This window comes from Macaca nemestrina, chromosome 15, assembly GCF_043159975.1.
Source record: "Macaca nemestrina isolate mMacNem1 chromosome 15, mMacNem.hap1, whole genome shotgun sequence".
Lineage (NCBI taxonomy): Eukaryota > Metazoa > Chordata > Mammalia > Primates > Cercopithecidae > Macaca > Macaca nemestrina.
In genome coordinates, this window is record NC_092139.1 from 28,998,402 (window position 1) to 29,023,835 (window position 25,434).

General features: G+C 44.1%; 1 protein-coding gene across 4 annotated transcripts in view; it reads right to left on the reverse strand.

Moving 5' to 3' along the window:
• The window catches only part of LOC105496282 (PHD finger protein 20), a 189,607-nt gene that overhangs the window by 112,254 nt on the left and 51,919 nt on the right, over positions 1 to 25,434 (reverse strand). The window lies entirely within an intron of this gene.

Below are 25,434 nucleotides of genomic sequence, written 5' to 3' on the forward strand. Positions count from 1 at the left end.
GTTTATAAACTATTAAATTAAACTTTCAGAGCCTGAGTTCCCTCATGTAAAGTGGAAGAAGCACACTGGGTTGTAGTGTGGATTAAACAAGATGACATACACAAAAGACATGAGCATACAAGAGGCAAGAAGAAAACATTTAACAACTAGATTAGATTTTACGTGTGCCAATAAATCAGAATGACCATGCAACCCAGACTGTATCAGACAGTCTCAATTTTAAGCATTTTGTAAGCAATATAATGGAATACTATGCAGGGGTTTTTTTGTTTGTTTGAGACAGAGTCTCGCTCTGTCGCTAGGCTGGAGTACAGTGGCGCGATCTCTGCTCGCTGCAACCTCCACCTCCCTGGTTCAAGAGATTCTCCTGCCTCAGCTTCCCAAGTAGCTGGGATTACAGGCACCCACCACCACGCCCGGCTAATTTTTGTATTTTTAGTAGACAGGGTTTCACCATGTTGGCCAGGATGGTCTCGATCTCTTGACCTCATGATCTGCCTGCCTCAGCCTCCCAAAGCACTAGCATTACAGGCATGAGCCACCGTGCCTGGCCTTATACTACGTAGTTATTAAAAAGAACAAGATGATTTTTATCTGTCAAGATATGGAAAGCTCTTCTAAGATATACAGTTACATGATGCAGAACACTGTATATGTTAAGCTATTGCTTTGTTTTATTGATAGATTGATTGACTGATTGATTGAGACAGGGTCTCACTCTGTCACCCAGGCTGAAGTGCAGTGGCGTGATCTCGGCTCACTACAACCTCCCTCTCCCCAGCTCAAGTGTCCCTCCAGCCTTAGCCTCCCAAGTACTTGAAACTACAGGCGCACACCACCATACAAGGCTAATTTTTGTATTTATTGTAGAGACAGAGTTCTGTTATGTTGCCCAGGCTGGTCTCAAACTCCTGGGCTCAAGCTATCTGCCCACTTCAGCCTCCCCAAATGCTGGAATTACAGGTATGAGTCACCACACCTGACTTATTTTTTTAAAGAAGAGAAAGAAGGATATGTATTCACATATGCTTATATATGCAAAAAGTATTTGGAAGGATGCCCAAGAAACAACAAAGGTTACTTGTGGAAAAGTGTGGCCAGTTCAGTAGATGGTTTCTTTCAACCTCCATTTAACCTTCTTTCTAGACTGAGAGTTGGGAAAATCAACAACTACATTTCCCTGACTTCCTTACAATTGGTGGCCAAGGTCATAAAAACCCTTGGGTTAGTGGCCAGGTCCAGCACAAGGCCTGTCAAGCTTCCACATACATGTAAATCATCAGGGTATCCTGTTGAAATGAAAATTCTGATTCAGTATGCCAAGCTGGGGCCTAAGAGCTCTCACAAGCTCCCAGATGTTGCTGCTGCTGCTGCTGCTGCTCTGCAATAGTCAGAGCCTTATGTCTAATCATCAGCTTCATGCATGTCAGGCAGCAGTGGTGCAGATGGCAGTGCCAGTAGTGATTTCCTGACCTCCAGATCACAGCTACAATTGTGGGCCTTTCAAGATGATACCCTAAGGGCAGCCTCCTTGAGTCCCACTCTTCCAGTCTTTCCAGCAATGTAGTACCCAATTCCCTATGTTAAATCCTTTTGTGGTTAAAATACTCAGGCTGGTTTCTTTTTCCAGCATTTATTCCTGACACAAGAGAGATATCTGGATAAGAGGCGGGGAGGGGCAAAAATAGGAGGGAGACTTTTTGCAGTATACCTTATAATACTTTTTTATTTCAACTATATAAAGGTACTGCTCATTCCAAAAAATAAATGGTTAAAAATAAATAAAAATATTGTATGGAGTTTTTCTCTGAAAACACTTATATTAATCAAATAGCTATTTGAGACTGACAAAGTTTACATTCTATCTGTATTTTCTCCCTGCAACCTGGTTTGTACCATTTCCTTCCTTTCTTATATCCAGCACCTAGTACAGTGCTGTCCTAATAAACACATGCTACCTAAATGAACAGGCTTGCTTTCTTGTGTCTGTATACTGTGTACTTTTCAGCCCTACACTAGCACCCTCTAAGGCAGTTTGCTTGGCGTTATTAACGTATCGCAGTACTTTGCACATACTAGGTACTCAATAAATGTTTAGCAAATGAATTCCACTCTTCTTATTCTTCCCAAAGGTCATGTATTCTGTCAGTTTTTTAATTCCAACATTCTCAGACTTTAGCAACCTATTCCAATTTCACTCCTCAAGTTCAGGCCCCCATCACTTCATGTGTATATTCCTCACAGAGGACTGGAAGAGTATGTTTTCCATAATTCCTAATTCCTACTATGCATACCTTTAATGCTCAAAAATATGAACAAAAGACATAAACAGCCCTGAAACTAGTCTTCCTACTCCAATCCAACTGACAGCTGCTATAAACACAAGACATCTTGACAGCAGACTGGCTAATTGTCTGATCTGACAAATGAAATAGTACAACTGTAGGAGATGAGAGGATTCCCTAAATCCACTTCTCTCTGCAAAATGGGGAGAAGGATATCAATATGGCAATTATGTATCTCTTACCCTCTCATTCATTCAGCCTACCTGAAGCTAATAAACCTCTCTAGAACAACACAATCTGTCCTAACATATTCCTATTCAAACCACTTTTTTTTTTTTTTGAGATGGAGTCTCGCTCTGTCGCCCAGGCTGGAGTGCAGTGGCCAGATCTCAGCTCACTGCAAGCTCCGCCTCCTGGGTTCATGCCATTCTCCTGCCTCAGCCTCCCAAGTAGCTGGGACCACAGGCGCCCGACACCACGCCCTGCTAATTTTTTTGTATTTTTAGTAAAGACGGGGTTTCATCGTGTTAGCCAGGATGGTCTCAATCTCCTGATCTCGTGATCCGCCCGCCTCGGCCTCCCAAAGTGCTGGGATTACAGGCATAAGCCACTGCACCTGGCCTTAAACCACTTTCTTTAATGGTTTACTATCTCTAGCAACAGTTTTCTCACACAGGGTCCCTGGACTAAGGCAGGAAATTTTCTTTACACAGAAATCTTTTTTTTTTTTTTTTGAGACAGGGCCTTGCTCTGTTGCCCAGGCTGGAGTACAGTGGTGCCACCATGGCATACTACAGCTTTGAACTCCTTACCTCAAGTGATCCCCCAGCTCAGCCACCAGAGTTGCTGGGACTGCAGGCTCATACCACCACACCCAGCTAATTTTTTGTCATTTTTTTTGTAGAGGTAGAGTCTCACTATGTTGCCCAGGCTGGTCTTAAACACCTGGGCTCAAGTATCCTCCTGCCTCAGCCTCTCAAATTGCTGGGATTACAAGCATGAGCCACCACACCCCGCTTGAAATTGCATTCTTTCTTTTACTATTTAAATATACCTTTCAAGTTAAAAAGATAACAACTGTTTGTTTTTAATACCCTTCCTAATATTACACAGACTTCAAAAAGAATAAGGCAGCTCTATGTATTGATTTTAATTTTTTTAATGTATTGATTTTTAAAGATCTCTAAGAAATGTAGGGGTAAACTCAAGCTGTCAAACAGTATTTGAATGCACTACCATTTATGTGGGGGAAGGGAGAGAGCCAATACAGTCACACCTGTTTTTAAATGCGTGGGCTATCTCGGGAAGGAGGATCAAGTAACCCGGTTTGCCTCCTGGAAGGGGGACTGAATAGTTTTAAGCAACTAGAGAGGATGTATGAGACTCATTTCATTTGCTGTATATCCTTTTGGACATTTTAAATGCTGTACCATGAACATATATTAACTATTAAAAGTACATAATTACATACTTATTTTAAACGTACTTATTTGGCAAAATTAAAAGTTGGCAACCTCAGGGCAAATCTTAAATTATTTTGGATATGCACTGGTCGGAAGTCAGGATTCAAAGAATCAAGTGTGAACTCCTAGGCCACCAACTCCACTTGCTCTGAAGGGTCTTTGTGTCCTTGGCTAATATAAAGAAAGCTTCTCCGTCATTCAAAAAAACTTTACTGGGCACACGTATCCCACTCTCTGCAGACCTAAACAAACCCCTCCAAGAGGCTCAATAGTAGCCAAGGGGCAAAATTTTCCAAAGATTAAGTGGTCCTCCCCACTTCCCTAAAGTACGACAAAGATGCAAGTCATTTATGGTGGTGGGGACTCAATTACATTTCAGAGAAGAGGGAGGCTACAAAAACCATCTTAGAGATCAACCTGGTAAGACTTAGTAGATCACAACTCTGCCTGCCCTGGGGACAGCTTAGCTTCATCAGTCAACAGGAATTTACTAAGTGCTTTTGATCTGACCAGTCAATTCTAGGTCTTGGAAGGGATTATACAAACATGTGTTCTGGCCCCTGCCCTTGAGGAGAACTAGACACATAAATGGATTAGGCTTTAAAACTATTAGGTTGAACCACATTTAATTGCTGATAATCAACTGCTTTTTACCTACCAAAATAGCAATTTTATCTGGTTCAATCTAAATATTTGGACAACCATAAAGCAGGCTGAAGATGATGAGACAGGGTTAACAAAAGAGATATGAATGGAATTTGTACAGACAGAAAAAGGAAGAGAGAATTTCTAGCTTCCATGTGTAACTAAGAGCCATTGATGAGACTCTAGTTTCCAAACTAACATTGCAGCTGGGAGTTATATTTCCAATCAATGGGAATATTAGCCAGAAAGGGGCAGATAATCAAACTAATAACAAAAATTAGCTCTTAGGAGGGGACAGGGATTAGGAATAGCTAAGAGATTTTTGCTTTAGTGTGAATTTTTTTTTAATTTAGTTAAATATTACTTTATAAGCAAAAATTAAGTACTTTTTGGGGTTTTGGGTTTTGTTTTTTGTTTTTGTTTTTTGTTTTGTTTTTGATACAGGGTCTTACTCTGTCACCCAGGATGGAGTACAATGGTGCAATCTCCACTCACTGCAGCCTCGACCTACCAGGCTCAGGTGATTCACCTCAGCCTCCTTCGTAACTGGGACTACAGGCTCACGCCACCATGCTTGGCTAAGTTACTTTTTTGGTATTTTTTGTAGAGACGGGGTTTTTTGTAGAGACGGGGTTTTGCCATGTTGCTCAGGCTGGTCTCGAATTCTTGGCCTCAAGTGATCGCTGGCCTTGGCCTCTGAAAGTGCTAGGATTACAGGTGTGAGCCACTGCACCCAGCCAAAAATAAATACTTTTAAATTAAAAGTTTAAAAAACTTTTTTAAAGATATCAACCGATATCTTCATGAACATTATGTTTATGTACCGCTATGGCATACCCACAAAATGGCATATTATACAGCCATAAGAAAGAATGAAGACACACTCTATGAACTGATATGGAAAGATTTCTATGACACATTAAGTTTTTCAAAAACAAGTTACAGAATAGTGTGTATCTTATGACATCTTTTGTGTTATAGAAGAGGAAAATAAGAATATTGGCTGGACATGGTGGCTCATGTCTATAATCCCAGCATTTTGGGAGGCCAAGATGAGAGGATCACTTTGAAGCCAGGAGTTTGAGACCAGCCTAAGCAACACAGTAAGACCTCATCTCTAAAAAAAAAAAAAAAAGTTTAAAAAAAATTCGCTAGGAGTAGGGGTGTGCGCCAGCTACTCGGAAGGCTGAGGTGGGAGGATCACTTGAGCCCAAGAGTTCAAAGCTGCAGTGAGCTATAATTGTGCCACTGCACTCTACCCTGGGGACAGAGTGAGACCCCATCTAAAAAACAGATAATAATAATACATTTTTAGAATTTTCAGCCTTTGTCAAGAAGATTATAAAACTTTTCCCTTTTATTTTATCTTTTTTTTTGAGATGAAGTCTCATGCTGTCGCCCAGGCTGGAGTGCAGTGGTGTGATCTCGGCTCACTGCAACCTCTGCCTCCCAGGTTCCAGTGATTCTCCCACCTCAGCCTCCCGAGTAGCTGGGACTACAGGTGCATGCCACCAAACCTGGCTAATTTTTTGTATTTTTAGTAGAGATAGGTTTCATCATGTTAGCCAGGCTGGTCTCAAACTCCTGACCTCAAGTGATCTACCTGCCTTGGCTTCTCAAAGTGCTGGGATTATAGGTGTGAGCCACTGCACCCAGCCTCTTCTATTCTGTAAATATAATGAACTAATAGATTTCTTAAATTTAAGTTATCATTACTCTGCTAGAATAAATCATATTTGGTTTCATGCACATTCATTTAATAAGTCTCTACTTGGTGTTTCAGGATTTTATTGACAAGAATTATACCTCTTTTATAAATGAGATCTGTCCAAGTTTCCTTGTATTATGCCCTTCCTGCCCAGTTTATTAGGCTATGATAACCTCACAGACAAACTAGAATGCTTTATTTCATTTTCTATGAAACCACCTACTCTGAGGGCCTCCTTAGAAGGTAGTTCTTTATATACCTTTCCCAACCCTTCTATGGTCACTAGTCTGATTAAGTTTCCTACCTCTTCTTTTTTTTTTTGAGACAGCATCTCGCTCTGTCACCCAGGCTGGAGTGCAGTGGCATGATCTCGGTTCACTGCAACCTCCGCCTCCTGGGTTCAAGTGATTCTCCTGCCTCAGCCTCCCGAGTAGCTGGGATTACAGGCGCCCGCCACCATGCCCTGAAAATTTTTATATTTTTAATAGAGACGGGGTTTCAGCATGTTGGCCAGGATGATCTCAATCTCTTTACCTCGTGATCCACCCCCCTTAGCCTCCCAAAGTGCTGGGATTACAGGCATGAGCCATCACACCCAGCCTCCTACCTCTTCTTGAGTCAATTTCAGTCCATTTTTCCTACACTGATAAGAGAGTTTGAAATGATAATCAGGTACAACTTAAATGTTCAAAAATCAATAGTTTTCCTTGGAAGAAAGAGTTCAAGAGTCAACAAAAATGTTTCAAACTCAAGTCACAAACAAGATTTTTAAATGGCTAATACAAACACAAGGCTGCTAAGCACTTTACAGGGCAGGAACTATGCCCTATGAACTTCATTATTCAACAAACACTCCTGAGTTTGTATTATGAGACAAACAAACTGCTAGGTCCTGGAGACACAGAATAGATGACCAATCATCAGAGCCCCCAGGGTGGCAAGAGCCCAAAGAGAAATTTGTTAAGCCCATGGGATTTCCCATTCCTCTCCACAAGCAAAAAGATCAGGAACACTCTGGATCTCAGGAAGAAAGGAGAGAAAAAAAAGCATAGCTGGCCGGGCACAGTGGCTCATACCTGTAATCTCAGCACTTTGGGAGGCCGAGGAGGGCAGATCACCCAAGGTTGGAAGTTCGAGACCAGCCTGACCAACATGGAGAAACCCCCATCTCTACTAAAAATACAAAATTAGCTGGGTGTGGTGGCACATGCCTGCAATCCCAGCTACTTGAGAGGCTGAGGCAGGAAAATCACTTTACCCGAGAGGTTGGAGGTTGTGGTGAGCCGAGATCACACCATTGCACTCCAGCCTAGGCAACAAGAGCGAAACTCCATCTCAAAAAAGCAAAAAACAAAAAACAAACAAACAAAAAAAAGAAGCATAGCTCTAAAATGAACCAGCCTGCCTATATCCCATAACCAGGACTAGAGGAAAGAGAGGCATTATTTCTCCTCCATGTCCAGACCAGGCTGGACAGTCTGGGTTTCTGCTGCTCTTCACTGCCCCCTTCTAAAGCACTTGAATAAACCCTCCCCTCTTTTTATTTTTATTTTATGTTGTTTGTTTTTTTTTTTGAGACGGAGTCTCACTCTGTCACCCAGGCTGGAGTGCAGTGGTGCGATCTCAGCTCACTGCAACCTCTACCTCCCGGGTTCAAGCAAGTCTCCTGCCTCAGCCTCCTGAGTAGTTGGAATTACAGGTGTGTGCCACCACGCCTGGCCAATTTTTGTATTTTTAGTAGAGACGGGGTTTCACCATGTTGGCCAGGCTGGTCTTCAACTCCTGACTTCGTGATCTGCCCGCCTCAGCCTTGCAAGTGCTGGGATTACAGGCGTGAGTCACTGAACCGGGACTATTTTTTATTTTTTTTAACTCTTCATTCTAGAGCCCACGATAAACTTTTTCATCAGAGTCCCATTTTTTCTAACTAGAGGGTTGGGAAAGGTTTCAGAGAAGACTTAGCCTTTGGATCAAACCTTCAGAGATCGAGTCTGAATCTGCAGGGTATCCTGCATATATTAGACATTCAATAAAGGTTCACCAGATGTACTTTTTAAAAAGATTTGGAGCCACAAAACAGCAATAGGAATATATAAACAAACCAAGATGAATCATCAAAATAAACCAATGATATCCATGTTGTAGATGTCAGGAGGACAAACATACCCCAGCATGAGAACTGTTAATTTGGAGGGGATATATGCACATGGTGGTCACCATGACAAAATTAGTCACAAAACTGTTTTCCAAAGGCCAAAAAGTATCAAAACCTCTTATCTAAAATTCAACTTGGAAAGGACAGATAAGCAAAACTTCATAATAAACAAGGTTACCATAATGAGCTTAATTTAAGCAAGTCGTATAACTAGTCACTAAGCCAACCAAGAAGCCACAGAAGACCAGTATAGCCAATGTCAAATGGAAAAGGACAAAGAGAATGAACAGAAATCAGCAGAAGAAAAATTCATTAAACGATAATTCCACAAACATTTTCTGAGTACCTACTCTGGGCCAGGAAGTATACTAGGGTTTAGAAATACAGAACCAAATTTTTTTTTTCTTTTTTTTTTTTGAGACGGAGTCTCACTCTGTCACCCAGGCTGGAGTACAGTGGTGCAATCTCAGCTCACCACAACCTCCACCTCCCGGGTTCAAGTGTTTCTCCTGCCTCAGCCTCCCAAGTAGCTGGGACTACAGGTGCCCACCACCACGCCTAGCTAACATTTTTTGTATTTTTAGTAGAGACAGGGTTTCACTATATTGACCAGGCTGGTCTCGAACTCCTGACCTCGTGATCCACCCGCCTTGGCCTCCCAAAGTGCTGAGATTACAGGCATGAGCCACCACGTCTGGCCAGAACCAAATCTATTAAGATGTGTGATCACAGCAACTGGCAGAGGATGACAGGCCCTATGTTACAAGACATAGTAGACTTTCTTTTTTTTTTTTTGAGACGGAGTCTTGCTCTGTCGCCCGGGCTGGAGTGCAGTGGCCGGATCTCAGCTCACTGCAAGCTCCATCTCCCGGGTTTACGCCATTCTCCTGCCTCAGCCTCCCGAGTAGCTGGGACTACAGGCGCCCGCCACTTCGCCCGGCTAGTTTTTTTGTATTTTTTGTAGAGACGGGGTTTCACCGGGTTAGCCAGGATGGTCTCGATCTCCTGACCTCGTGATCCGCCCGTCTCGGCCTCCCAAAGTGCTGGGATTACGGGCTTGAGCCACCGCGCCCGGCCACAGTAGACTTTCAATTCCTCAGACACGCCACACACCTTCCCATACCAAGTATACTCCCTTTACCTGAAACAACAACCCATGCCCACTCTTCCCAGGAAACATCCTTATCCTCCTATAGCCTCAGAATCTCTGACTACACTACCTCAAGTAGCTCCCATTTCCTTCCAGTCTGTGTCAGTTTCCTACATGTTTCCTTCATAGCATTTACCCCAATCCGTTATTATTTCATTTGTTTGTGTTTATGGCCTGCTTCCCCAAGAGGCAACAGGCACTGCTAGAGGCATCTGTCTCTTAATCACTACAGTATTGTCTGGGGGAATAAAAGTATGTAAGTATGTCTATAGGTACAAATAATTGTAATAAAGTATACCAGGTGCAACAACAGACGACTCCTTAAGGTAGAGTAAGATACAGAGGAGCAAAAGGGGAGAGGGAGAGGAAGAGGATCAAGTGAGAGGAGGGCCCAAGACAACCCTGGGGAAAAGGAGACACTTGATCTCCATTCTGAAAGATGAGTAGGCATTTTCCAGCTGATCAAGGAGGCAGTGAAGCTGGGGAGAGTTTCTGGGAGAGGATGTAATAGGAGTAAACCAGCACAGTACAGAGGAAAGAAAGCACAAAAGAGGACAAGGAAATTCAAGGGGATGGAGGAAACAACAACTCCGTTTGAGGGGCCATGGAGGATCTTATGGATGGACTGCTAAGCCCTAAATGAATGTTTGCCAAGAGCAGTCCATGCGTGGCAACCAATACACCAACTGCGTGTTGGTGAACACAGAGCTGCTGGTCCACAAGGTCTCCATGAGGAATGAAGAATATTATATTGTGCTTTTCAGTAATCTGGACCCTCTTTATCAAAGCTTCCCAGCTGAGGTGCCACAAATGGGTTACCAGTGGGCAATGACATGAAGAACGTTGAGATGCCAGATAACCACCATATAATCAAGAACTACTAGAAAATTTTAGTGTGTGAGGCTGGATGCAGTGGCCCATTCTTGTAATCCCAGTGCTTTCCGAGACCAAGGCAGGAGGCCAGGAGTTCAAGACCAGCCTGGGCAATAGAGGAAGACCCTGTCTCTATAAAAATTTTTTTTTAAATTAGCCAGGCCTGTAGTCTTAGCTACTTAAGAGGCTGGAGTTGGGGAATCACTTGAGCCCAGGAGTGCGAAGCTGCAGTGAGCTATGATCACAATACCACTGCACTCCAGCCTGGGCAAGAGAGTGAGACCTTATTTTTTAAAAAAATTTAATCAGCCCAGTACAATAGCTTATGCCTATAATCCCAGCACTTTGGGTGGTTGAAGGAGGAGGATCCCCTGAGCCCAGGAGTTTGAGATCAGCATGGGAAACATAGGGAGACCCCATCTCTCTGGACAAAAAAAGAATTTTTACTTAGCCAGACGTGGTGATGCACGCCTGTAGTCCCAGCTACTCAAGAGGCTGAGGTGATGGCCGGGCGCGGTGGCTCAAGCCTGTAATCCCAGCACTTTGGGAGGCCGAGACGGGTGGATCACGAGGTCAGGAGATCGAGACCATCCTGGCTGACACTGTGAAACCCCGTCTCTACTAAAAACTACAAAAAAATAGCCGGGCGAGGTGGCGGGCGCCTGTAGTCCCAGCTACTCGGGAGGCTGAGGCAGGAGAATGGCGTGAACCCGGGAGGCGGAGCTTGCAGTGAGCTGAGATCCGGCCACTGCACTCCAGCCTGGGTGGCAGAGCGAGACTCCGTCTCAAAAAAAATAAATAAATAAATAAAATAATAAAATAAAAAAAAAAAAAGAGGCTGAGGTGAGAGGATCACCAGAGCCCAGAAGGTTGAGGCTGTGGTGAGCCATGATCACACTACTGAACTCCACCCTGGGTGATACAGTGAGACCCAAAATAAATAAATGGGAAGGAAGGAAGGGAGGGAGGGAGGGAATAACTTTAGTGTGTATATTTGTAACTAACCTGGCATTATAAAATCACTCCCAAATAGTAGCTGGAACAACTTTACATGTCTGCAAATTTGGCACTCATTCCTTCAAAAGGTAGGTTTTAATTGTTTTATCCTTGAATATGGCCTCATTTCTAACAAGCAGAATGTGGCAAAAGTGATAGTGTGGGACTTCCAAAGCTGGGTTATAAAAAGCACTGCAGCAGGACGGGGGAGAGAGAATATCAGGAAGAAGAGTTAATGGATGCTGGGCTTAATACCTAGGTGATGGGATGATCTGTGCAGCAAACTACCATGGCACACATTTACCTATGTAACAAACCTGCAAATCTCACACATGTACCCCAGAACTTAAAATAAAGTGGAAGGCAAAAAAAAACAAAAAAAGCAATCTTTTGAATTAATAAAGTGATGGATTATCTAACTACAAAGTTGATGTGAAAAAGAAAAAAAGCACTGCAGCCATTCCACTTCTGGGTATATATCCAAAAACACTGAACACAAGGACTCAAACAGATGTCTGTACTCCAGAATTCACACAGCATTATTCACAATAGTCAAAAGACATCCCAGTAGTCAAAAAGCCACTCAAGTGTCTAACATATGAATAGATAAAATGTGGTATATCCATACAATGGAATAGTATTCACCCTTAAAAAGGAATAAAACTCTAATACATGCTACAACACAGATGAACCTTGAGCACTTATGCTAAGTGAAATAAGCCATTTGAAGGACAAATGCTGCATGATTCCATTCATATGAGCTATCTAGAGTAGCCAGATTAATGAAAGCAGAATAGAGGTTACCAGGAGCTAAGGCGAAAAGGGAGGGGGCAGTTGTTGATTAATAGATACAGGGTTTCAGTGTGGAGAGATGAAAAAATTGGGCCAGGCACGGTGGCTCACACCTGTAATCCCAGCATTCTGGGAGGCTGAGGCAGGTGGACTGCCTGAATTCGGGAGTTCAAGACCAGCCTGGGCAACACAGTGAAACTCCGTCTTTATTAAAACACAAAAAGTAGGCCGGGTGTGGTGGCTCAAGCCTGTAATCCCAGCACTTTGGGAGGCCGAGATGGGCGGATCACGAGGTCAGGAGATCGAGACCATCCTGGCTAACACGGGGAAACCCCGTCTCTACTAAAAAATACAAAAAACTAGCCAGGCGAGGTGGGGGGCACCTGTAGTCCCAGCTACTCGGGAGGCTGAGGCAGAAGAATTGCTTGAACCCAGGAGGCGGAGGTTGCAGTGAGCTGAGATCACGCCACTGTACTCCAGCCTAGGAGACAGAGTGAGACTCCGTCTCAAAAAAAAAAAAAAAAAGAAAAAGAAAAAATCTTGGGCTGGGCATGGTGGCTCATACCTGTAATCCCAATACTTTGAGAGGCCAAGGGAGGAAGACTGCTTGAAGTCAGGAGAGACAGGGTTTCACCATGTTACCCAGGCTGGTCTCAAACTCCTGGGCTCACGCAATATGCCTGCCTCAGCCTCCCAAAGTGCTGGGATTACAGGCCTGAGCCATGGCGCATGGCTAAGGCCAGGAGTCTGAGACCAACATAACATAGTGAGACTCTCTCACTATGAAAAATTTTAGGTTGGGCTCAGTGGCTCATGCCTGTAATCCCAGCACTTTGGGAGGCTGAGGCCGGCAGATCACCTGAGGTCAGAAGTTTGAGACCAGCCATGGCCAACACGGTGAAACATCATCTCTACTAAAAATATAAAAATTAGCTTGGCGTGGTGGCAAAAGCCTATAATCCCAGCTACTCAGGAGGCTGAGGCAACTTTGCCGGGAGGCAGAAGTTGCAGTGAGCCGAGATCACACCACTGCACTCCAGTCTGGCAAGAGAGTGAGACCTGTCACCAAAAAAAGAAAGAAAAAAAGAAAGAAAGAAAGAAAATGTTTTGGAGAAGGATGGTGGTAATGGTTGCAGAACAGTGTGAATGTATTTAATGCTACAGAACTGTACTGTACACCTAAAAATTATTAAAATACTAAATCTTATGTTATATGTATTTTACCACAAGCATATATACACAAAGCACTGCTGCTTCTGCCTCACACTCTCTCAGATTCCCTGTTCTAGGGTAAGTCAAGTGCTACATCGTGAGAACATTCTAGATGTCTATGGAGAGGTTCACATGACAAGGAACTGAAGCCACCTGTCAGGAACCAGCATCAACTTGCCAGCCCCATGAGTGAGCCCCCTTGGCTGCAGCCTTTATGAGACCCTGGGCAAGAATCCCCCTGACCCCCCATTACACCGCTCCTGAATTTCTGGCCCACAGACACCTAGAGAATAATAAATGTTTATTGTTTTAGGCCACCAACTAAATGTTGAGAAAATGTGTTACACAGCACTAAGTAGCTAACAAAGTAGCATTTTGCTACACTGCTTTGGTGTCTAGAAATGGAGTCTATCAATAGTTTACAGGTTAGAGGTGCCAGTCCTCATGATTTCAGGTTTAAGAAACACTGCTCTAAGCTACAAGATAAGCCAATATGTCCTAGGGCTCCACCAAGGGAAGGAGAGGGCTGTAAGACAGTAAAGCACTGCCACTGGTGGCATGACCCCATGTGCATGGCCAGAAGCAGAGAACAGTGCAGGTCTAATTCAGGGAAACGGTGTTGACATGCCTGCACTATATGCCCTTAAGCCCCAGGAAGGCTTGCCGCTCAGAGTCTTGCTGAATCTATGTAAAATTAAGCTGCCTTATACTACACACCGTGCAGGTGTTTAAACTAGAGCAGCCAGACAGTGCTTGGCAGGAATCTGTTTTGTTCCCCGCTACATACCAGAAATACTAACTAAAGAAACATCATGGGGCAGGGGAGAAAAAAACAGAAAGGATGACAATTTCCTTCTGAATTCCCACTACAACTCATCAGCGTTCATCCACATAGCTATTAATAACTAATGAGGCTGGGTACAGTGGCTCACACCTGTAATCCCAGCACTTTGAGAGGCTGAGGCGGGCAGATCACCTGAAGCCTGGAGTTTGAGACCAGCCTGACAAACATGGAGAAACCCCGTCTCTACTAAAAATACAAAATTAGCCGGGCATGGTGGCACACGCCTGTAATCCCAGCTACTCAGGAAGCTGAGGCAGGAGAATTGCTTAAACCTAGGAGGTGGAGGTTGCAGTGGGCCGAGATCATGCCATTGCACTCCAGCCTGGGCAACAAGAGCGAAACTCTGTCTCAGAAATAAATAAAAAATAAATAAATAAATAAATAAATAAAATAAATAAAACTAATGAGTGCAGCTTACTCTAGGGTTTGTAAACTATCTTTATCTAAGGTATCTCACTTGATCATGCCATGAAGACTTAAGGAGTCATTATTATTACTGCCCCCTTTTTACGTTTGTGGAAATGGAGCCTCAAAGAGAGTGACTAGGAAGAGGCACAGTCAAGATCAATATCTACATCTAACTCTAAATCCAGTGAAGAACCTTCTGCTCTTTTTTCTGAGACGGAGTCTAGCTCTGTCGCCCAGGATGGAGTGCAGTGGCATGATCTCGGCTCACCACAAGCTCCACCTCCCAGGTTCACGTCATTCTCTTGCCTCAGCCTCCCAAGTAGCTGGACTACAGGTGCCCACCACCACGCCTGGCTAATTTTTTGTAATTTTAGTAGAGACAGGCTTTCACCGTGTTAGCCAGGATGGTCTCGATCTCCTGACCTCATGAACTGCCTGCCTCAGCCTCCCAAAGTGCTGGGATTACAGGCGCGAGCCACTGCGCCCGACTACGAGCCTTCTGCTCTTAACTGGACTCCACATGTAAACATTCCTGTAGTGACCACATCCACACGGGTGTCTTTTGTCTTAGCCACCTAATAGTCTCCCTAACTGGTGGCTAGCCCAGAATTTGACTAAACTTTCCCCCAGAGGTTGAGCATTCAGACTGCTTCCAGATTCTTTGCTATATAAACAGTGTGTCTGCAGACATAAAGCATCCATTTTACTTCAAGAATCAGAAAATTACCCAGACACGGTGGCACATGCCTGTAATCCCAGCTACTTGGGAGGCTGAGGCAGGAGAATCGCTTGAACCCAGGAGGCAGAGGTTGCGGTGAGCCAAAATCGTACCATTGCACTCCCGCCTGGGCGACAAGAGCGAAACTCTGTCTCAAAAAAAAAAGAATCAGAGCTTGCCTCTATTCCTGGCCCAGGGCACACACCAGAAGCAAAATACTTCTATGCACAAAAGTAACATTTTTAAGCCATCACCAGCCTTTGCTGGAGAGGAGATGGGGATGGAAGATATATTTAGTAAAAAACAAAAGGCTGACTATTAAACTGCAGAAAAACTGCTGGTTTGAATGCCTTAACTCTTTCCCTACCCCTTCACTACTTCCATTAATCAACATCTGATAAAAGAAAGGTCTTAAATGCATCTTTCCTCTGTATCTCAATCATTTCTCACCAGTAACAACTGAACAGTCAGTATATACAAATGACCCCTAAACCCCCTCTATCAGAACCCAGCAGAATGCCTGACACAGAGCCACTCAGCAAATATCTTATGACAGAATGAACACTGCCACTTTTCTGTTACTAAGAAGGATCAAAACACGTCTCTCCCCTGCTTAAATTCTCACTCATTAGTTCAATCTCCCACCACTCCTGTTATCTCTCTGGATTCTCAGAACACACCAAGTTCTTTCAAGCCCTAAATATTTTGCTGATGTTATTCCTTCTGCCTTCTTCCCCTGCCACTCTCTTCCTGGAAATCTTCTCATTCTTTAATTTCACTTCCTTGCATATGCCCTCAAATTACTGGCAACTCTCTTCCTCATCATAACTGCCACCCAACCCTGGTTATTTCAGACTCCACATTCTCCATTTCTGTACCCAGACAGCTAAATATGGCTAGAGAAAACACTCAACATGCTGATGGGTCTCACTTAAAATGCATGTCTAGGCCAGGTGCAGTGGCTCACGCCTGTAGTCCCAGCACTTTGGGAGGCTGAGGCAGGTGGATCATCTGCGGTCAAGAGTTCGAGACCAGCCTGGCCAACATGGCAAAACCCCGTCTCTACTAAAAATACAAAAATTAGTCAAGTGTGGTGGCGGGCACCTGTAATCCCAGCTACTCAGGAGGCTGAGACAGGAGAATCACTTGAACCCAGGAGGTGGAGGATGCAGTGAGCCGAGATCGCGCCACTATCATCCAGGCTGGGGGACAAGAGCAAAAGTTTGTCTCAAATATACATACATACATACATAAAATGCATATCTGCAAACAGGAATTAAATAGTAATTATCTTTGGGGGTAGGAGAGGGACAAAAAAGCTTCTTGAGCACCCATAATGGTCCATATTCTTGATTTGGGTAGTGGTTACAGAAGTGTATACATGTGTAAAAGTTCATCAAGCTACACACTTAAGATTTATACACTTGGTCGGGCGCGGTGGCTCACGCCTGTAATCCCAGCATTTTGGGAGTCCCAGGTGGGCGGATCACGAGGTCAGGAGATCAAGACCATCCTGGCTAACACAGTGAAATCCCGTCTCTACTAAAAATACAAAAACAAATTAGCCGGGCATGGTGGCGGGCGTCTGTGGTTCCAGCTACTTGGGAAGCTGAGGCAGGAGAATGGCGTTAACCCAGGAGGTGGAGCTTGCAGTGAGCCGAGATCGCGCCACTGCACTCCAGCCTGGGCGACAGAGCGAGACTCCATCTCAAAAAAAAAAAAAAAAAAAAGATTTATACACTCTACTATAAATTAAAACTCAACAAAAAATATTTTTAAAATAAAAGTATAAGAACTGGGTGCTATAGTGCATGCCTATAGTCCCAACTACATAGGAGGCTGAGGCAAGAGAGCTCCTTGAGCCAAAGAATTGAAGGCTATAGTGTGCTTTCATTGCACTCGTAAATAGCCACTGTTCTCCAGCCTGGGCAACAAAGCAAGATCCCCTCTCTAAAAATAATTAACCTAATTGTAGAGTAGCAATTTTGCACTCTTCTTAATTCAATGTTCTACACTTGTAAGAAGCTAGGAAAATTAATTTCAAAAAAGTTTTTAGCCAGGCATGGCAGCTTACATCTGTAACCCCAATGCTTTGGGAGGCCGAGGCAGGATAACTTGAGACCAGGAGTTTGAGGCCTATCATTAGCTACTGAGTACAGCGGAGCCTGAGGAGGGTGTGCAAACTCCTAAATATTTCATACCTTATCTTCTTTCCTCAAACCTAAGCCCTTCCCATCCTGATCTCAGTTTCAGCTTATAATTTTACTTCTTATTGAATGTAAAAAATAGCTGGGCACAGTGGTATGCACCTGCAGTCCCAACTACCCAGGAGGCCTGAAGCAGGACAATCACTTGAGCCCAGGAGTTTGAGTCCAGTCTGGGCAAATACCAAGACTCCCATCTCTTCAAAATACAAACAGGATTCCCATTACTGGTTGGAGTGTAAAATGGTGCAGGTACTATGAAAAACAATTTAGCAGTTCCTCAAAAGGTTAAACAGAATTACCATATGCTCCAACAATTCTATCTTAGGTATATACACATATGATGTAAAATCATATGTCCACAAAAAAGCTTATACACTAATGTGTACTCATAATACCCAAAAAAGAGGAAACATTGTAAATACCCATCAACTGATGAATGGAAAAACAAAATATGGTATATTCATATAATGGAATTATTCATCCACAAAAAGGAATAAAGTACTGATATGTTCTACAACATAGATGAATCTTGAAAATAGCATCCTAAGTGAAAGAAGCTAGTCACCTACTGTATGACTCTATATCTGTGAAATGTCCAGAACAGGCATATACAGAGAGGGAAAGTAAATTCGTGTTTGCCTAGGGCTGGGAAGGGTAGGGAGGAAATAGGGTCTGACTGCTAATGTATATGAGGTTTCTTTTTGGGATAATGAGAATTCTGGAATTAGATAGTGGTGACAATTGTACAACTTTGTAAATACACTGAAAACCATTGAATTATTGAATTGTATGCTTTGAAATGGTAATTTTTTTTTTTTTTTTTTTTTTTGAGACAGAGTCTCACTCTGTCACCAGGTTGGAGTGCAATGGCGCGATCTTGGCTCACTGCAACCTCTGCCTCCTAGGTTCAAGCGATTCTCCTGCCTCAGCCTCCCAAGTAGCTGGGACTACAGGCAAGTGCCACCATGCTCGGCTAATTGTTGTATTTTTAGTAGAGATGGGGTTTCACCATGTTGGCCAGGATGATCTTGATCTCTTGACCTCGTGATCTGACTGCCTCAGCCTCCCAAAGTGCTGCGATTACAGGCATGAGCCACCGCACCCATCCTAAAAGGGTGAATTTTATAATATGTAAACCATATTTCAATTTCAATTTTTTAAAACAATTAATTTTTTTTTTTTTTTTTTTGAGACGGAGTCTCGCTCTGTTGCCCAGGCTGGAGTGCAGTGGTCGGATCTCAGCTCACTGCAAGCTCCGCCTCCCGGGTTCACGCCATTCTCCTGCCTCAGCCTCCCGAGTAGCTGGGACTACAGGCGCCCGCCACCTCGCCCGGCAAGTTTTTTGTATTTTTTTAGTAGAGACGGGGTTTCACCGGGTTAGCCAGGATGGTCTCGATCTCCTGACCTCGTGATCCGCCCATCTCGGCCTCCCAAAGTGCTGGGATTACAGGCTTGAGCCACCGCGCCCGGCTTAAAACAATTAATTTTTAAAAAGGAGGCAAAAAAAAAGAATCCCACCAAGTGCTGGCAACAATGCAGAGCAACTGGAATTCTCATACATTGCTGGTGGAAATGCACAATGGTACAGCAACTCTGAAAAAGTTTGGCAGTTTTTCACGTGGTTAAACATACACTTATATGACCTAGCAATCCAACTCACTGGTATTTATCCAAGAGAAATGATAACTTATATTCTCACAAAAACCTATATACAAATGTTTATTCATATTAACCCAAAACTGGAAACAATCTTTGAACACGTAAACAGATAAGCTGTGGTATATCCATCCAATGGAATACTTACTACTTGGTTCTAAAAGCAACCTTGCATGAGCAAGTATTTTGCTCACGCAAACATACAGGTGAGTTTCAAATGCATTATGCTAAGTTTAAGCAGCCAAATCCAAAAGGCTATGTACTGAATAATTCCATTATAACACAGTATGGAAAAGGCAAAACTGTATAGACAAAGGACAGATCAGTGGGTGACAGGAGCTGGAGGTGCCAGGAGAGGCTAATTACAAAGGGACATGAGAAAATTCTGTGGGTAACAGAAGTGCTTTATATTGTTTCTTTTCTTTCTTCCCCCTTCTTTTTTTTTTTTTTTTTTTTTTTTTTGAGACAGGGTCTCGCTCTATCACACAAGCTGGAGTTGGAGTGCAGTGGTGCAATCACAGCTTGCTGCAGCCTTGACCTCCTGGACTCAAGCAATCTTCCTCCCACCCCAGTCTCCTGAGTACCTAAAACTATAGACACACACCACCACACCCAGCTATTATTATTTTTTATTATGTTTTTTTTTTTTTTTTTTTGAGAGACGAAGTCCCATTGTGTTGCCTAGGCTTGCCTTAAACTCCTGGGCTCAAGCAATCCTCCCACCTTGGCCTCCCAAGGTGCTGGGATTATAGGCATGAGCCACCATTCCTGGCCTATATCTGGATTGTGGTGGGGCTTGCGTGAACTGTTGAATTTGGCAAAACTCAACTGTATTCTGAAAACAGCGAATTTTACTATGGGTTGAGCATCTCAAATCCACACATCTAAAATCCAAAACTTTTTGAGCATCAAGTTGTCTTTTTATGAATTTTGTACTTTTCTTGTACTTTTGTACCTTTTATGGATTTTGACAAATGTATAACGTACACATACGGATTTTGACAAATGTATAACGTACACATATATGTTATACATTTGTCAAAATCCATAAACAATACAACACCAGCAGCAGACCCTAATGTAAACTATGGTCTTTGGATGGTACTGAGGTGTCAACATAGGTTCATCAACTGTAACAAACGGACCACTCTGGTGCAGGATGTTGAAAGTGGGGGAGGCTGGAGGGAGAACATAGGAATATGGGAACTCGGTCCATTCTTTTTTTTAGAAGCAGGGTCTTGCTCTGTCACCCACGTTGGAATGCAGTGGCATAATCATGGCTCATGGAAGCCTCAAACTCCTGGGCTCATGAAATCCTCCAACTCCTGGGCTCATGCAATCCTCCCACCTCAGCTTCGCAAGTAGCTAGGATTACAGGTGCAAGCCACCCCCCACCCCAGTTAATTTGTTTTATTTTTTGTAGAGACAGGGTCTTGCAATGTTGTCCAGGCTGGTCTCAAACTCCTGGGCTCAAGCAATCCTCCTACCTCAGCCTCCCAAAGTGCTGGGATTACAGGCATAAACCACTGTGCTCAGTAAGAACTCTGTACTTTCTGCTCAATTTTGCTGTGAACCTAAAAGTACTCTAAAATATAGTCTATTGTTTAAATTCCATTTACTTATTACCAACTCCCAAATTCTTTTACTTTTTATTTTTTGAAACAGGGTCTTGCTGTTGCCAAGGCTGGAGTATAGCAGCACAATCATAGCTCACTGCAGGCTTGACCTCCCTAGCTCAAGAGATCCTCAGCCTCCCCAGTAGCTGGGACCACAAGTTCACACCACCATGCCCAGCTAGGTTTCTTGGGTTTTTTGTGTGTATATGTGTTGTGAGACAGTCTTACTATGTTGCCCAGGCTAGTCTTGATCTCAGGATTCAAGCAATCCCCCGTTTTGGCCTCCCAAAGTCCTGGGATTACAGGCGTGAGCCACCGCACTCAGCCCAACTCCCAGATGTCTATCTCTAAGCTAGGGCTCACACTTGAATATTTGACTCAGTTATTCAACTATCCATTCAACATCTCCACTTAGTCATCTCAAAGGAATCTCATATATTTAACATGCCCAAAACCAAACTGCTTATCTTCTCCCTAGAACCTGGTTCTACTGAAGTCTACCCCATTTCAAAATGTGGTAATTCCATCTACTGGTACCGAGAGAAAAAGCCGTTGGAGTCATCCTTGACTCTTCTCTATCTCTTACAATGTCGTCAGCAAATCTGTCAGCTGTACCTTCAAAAATTATCCAGACTCTGATCACTTCTCATCAACTCCCCCACTGTTTTTTAGTTCAAACAACTATCATCTTTCACATGGACTAATACAAAAGATCCTTGCTCTTCTTGTTTCTGCTCATGGTTGCATATACTACACACAATAACCACAGCAACTTTTTTTTTTTTTTGAGACAGGGTCTGGCTCTGTCACCTGGGTTGGAGGGCAGTGGCACCATCCCAGCTCACTGCAAACTCTGCCCCCCAGGTTCAAGTGATTCTCCCACCTCAACCTCCCAAGTAGCTGGGATCACAGGTGCACACCACCATGCCTGGCTATTTTTTTGTATTTTTGGTAGAGACGGCATTTTGCTATGTTGCCCAGGCTCACAGCCACCTTTTTTTTTTTTTTTTTTTGAGATGGAGTTTCACTCTTGTTGCCTAGACTGGAATGCAGCGGCACAATCTCAGCTCACTGTATTCCCCGCCTCCACCTCCCGGGTTTAAGCAATTCTCCTGCCTCAGTCCCCCAAGTACCTGGGATTACAGGTGCCAACACGCCAGGCTAATGTTTTGTATTTTTAGTACATGTTGGCCAGGCTGGTCTCAAACTCCTGGCCTCAAGTGATCCACCCACCTTGGCCTCCCAAACTGCTGGGATTACAGGCGTGAGCCACTGCACCCGGCCCACAGCCACTTTTAATACCTGAAATCAGATAACATCGATTCCCTGTTTAAGACCTTTCAATGACTTACTATCACATTTAGAATAAAGTTCAAACTCCTTATTATGGCCAATCTGGCCCCTGCTGACATTTCTGGGCTCACCTCCTACCTCTGGCCTCTCACTCTCTACCCTCCCAGCCACATGTTCCTACCCATTATTGCTTAAATGCCCTGCTTGCTCCTACGCCAGGGCTTGTGCCTTGGCTGCCTCTGTCTGCAACCCTCTCTCCCCTGGATACTAACATGACTCACTTCCTCACTTACTTTAGGACTCTATTTAAATGTCTCACTGTCAGAGAGATCTCCTCTGTTCACGCTGTATATTAAAAAAGCAAAACACATACACACACAGAGGCACTCTCTACCACTTGAAAGTACTTATTCCGGCCGGGCGCAGTGGCTTACGCCTGTAATCCCAACACTCTGGGAGGCCAAGGCGGGTGGATCACAAGGTCAGGAGATGGAGACTATCCTGACTAACACAGTAAAACCCCGTCTCTACTAAAAAATACAAAAAATTAGCCGGGCGTGGTGGCAGGCACCTGTAGTCGCAGCTACTCGGGAGGCTGAGGCAGGAGAATGGCGTGAACCTGGGAGGCAGAGCTTGCAGTGAGCCAAGATCGCGCCACTGCACTCCAGCCTGAGGGACGGAACGAGACTCCGTCTCAAAACACACACACACACACACACACACACACAGATGGTGTAAGAAGTAAAGAGGTATGAACCAGAAACTCAGATGTGATCAGTATAAATAATCCTAATGAAAAAGAAACAAAAAACGATTTAAGGACATTATGAAACTCAAATTTTTAAATCCTCTGTACAAGACATGAAAGTAAACTACGATCAACTTAAATAGAAACACAGTAGTGGAAAGGTACCAGAGTGTCAGGAAAGCAACAGACAGAAGGAGCTTTTTCATTGTGTTTGGAGCAAGAACAGGGAAGGCCAGCCTACTGCTTGGAACAGATGGCACATGCCTGACAGATGACAGGAAGAAGGCGAAGGCAGCAGAGCAAGCAGATTCTATTCTATCCACCAAGCATCACTACTAGGAAACTGCAGCCTCTCAGATTTTAGTTCATCTATAAAACCCAGGAAGTAAACAGGGAAAGCAGGGCTGGGCGCAGTGGCTCACGCCTGTAACCCCAGCACATTGGAGGCCAAGGCGGGCAGATCACCTGAGGTCAGGAGTTCGAGACCAGTCTGTCCAACATGGTGAAACCAAGTCTCTACTAAAAATACAAAAATTAGCTGGGTGTAGTGGTGCATGCCTGTAATTCCAGCTACATGGGAGACTGAGGCAGGAGAATCGCTGGAACCCAGGAGATGGAGACTGCAGTGAACTGAGATACTGCCACTGCTCTCCAGCCTGGGCAACAGAGCAGGACTGCCTCAAAACAAAGCAAAACAAGAACAGGGAAGGCAGGATTACCCCTTCTACAGAGAAGAAAACGGACATGCTGAAAGTTCACCCCAAAGTGGTAGATTAAAAATTAGAATATAGGCCAGGTGCAGTGGCTTATGCCTGTAATCCCAACACTTTGGGAGCCCAAGGTGGGAATATCTCTTGAGCCCAGAGTTTGAGACTAGCGTGAGCAACACAGCGAGACTCAGTCTCTATAACAAATACGAAAATGAGCCAGGTGCAGTGGCATGCACCTGTAGTCCCGGCCTACTCAGGAGGCTGAGGTGGGAGGATCACTTGAGCCCAAGAGTTCAAGGCTGTAGTTATGATCACACCACTGTACTCCAGCCTAGGTGACAGAGCAAAACTCTGTCTCAAAAATGCTAGTCCACGCGCCTGTAATCCCAGCACTTTGGGAGGACGAGGCGGGTGCACTGCTTGAGCCCAGAAGTTTAAGACCAGCCTGGGCAACATGGCAAAACCTCATTTCTACAAAAAATACAAAACTTGGCCAGGGGTGGTAGCACATGCCTGTAGTCCCAGCTACTCAGGAGGATGAAGTAGGAGGATCACGGCTCGATGCAGCCTCAACCTCTAAGGCTCAAGCAATCCTCCCACCTTGGCTAATTTTTTGTTTGTTTTGTTTTTTGAGACAGAGTCTTGCTCTGTCACCCAGGCTAAAGTGCAGTGCCTTAATTTCGGCTCACTGCAACCTCCACCTCCTGGGTTCAAGCAAGCTTCCCACCTCAACCTCCTGAGTAGCTAGGATTACAGGTGTGTGCCACCATGCCTGGCTAATTTTTTTGTAATTTTAGTAGAGACGAAGTTTCACCATGTTGGCCAGGCTGGTCTCAAACTCCGGAACTCAAGTGATCTGCCCACCATGGCCTCCCAAAGTGCTGGGATTACAGGTGTGAGCCACCATGCCTGTGATTTAATTATAATTAAATGTACATTTTAATTATAAAAATATAATTTTTATATTTTTTGTAGAGATGGAGTTTTGTCATGTTGCCCAGGCTCATCTTGAACTCCTGGGCTCAAATGATCTGCCTACTTCAGCCTCTAAACATGCTAGGATTACAGGCATAAGCCACAACGCCTAGCCAAAAATAATTTTATTTTTTAAATTTTTTTGAGACAGGGTTTCACTCTGTCACCCAGGATGCAATGCAGTGGCACGATCTAGGCTCACTGCAACCTCTGCTTCCCGGGCTCAAAAGATTCTCCAGCCTGTCTCCTGAATAGCTGGGACTACAGCCAGGAGCTACCAACACCCAGCTAACTTTTGTATTTTTTGTAGAGACAGTGTTTTGCTATGTTGCCCCAGGTTGTTGTTGAACTCCTGAGCTCAAAGCAATATGCCCACCTTGCCCTTCCAAAGTGCTGGGATTATAGGTGTGGGCCACCATGCCTGGCCCCAAAAATAATTTACATGCAAAATAGGCCGGGTGCGGTGGCTCACTCCTGTAATCCCAGTACTTTGGGAAGACGAGGTGGGTGGATCACCTGAGGTCAGGAGTTCAAGACTAGCCTGGCCAACCTACTGAAACCCCATCTTTACTAAAAATACAAAAATTAGCTGGGCATAGTGGTGGGGGTCCATAATCCCTGCTATTTGGGAGGCTGAGGCAAGAGACTCTCTTGAACCCAGGAGGCAGAGGTTGCAGTGAGCCAAGATCCACCATTGCACTCCAGCCTGGGTGACAGAATGAGATTCCATCTTAAATAAATAAATAAATAAATAAATGCAGAAATAAAATTAGACTGCAGGAGTTTTTGTTGTTTTGTCGTTGTTGTTGTTTAAAGAACTGTTAGTTCATATAACAGATTAAAAAAAAAACAAAACACTCATGGCCAGGCACAGTGGCTCATGGCTGTAATCCCAGCACTTTGGGAGGCTGAGGAGGGCAGATCACTTTGGGAGGCTGAGGAGGGCAGGTCAGGAGTTCGAGACCAGCCTGAACAACATG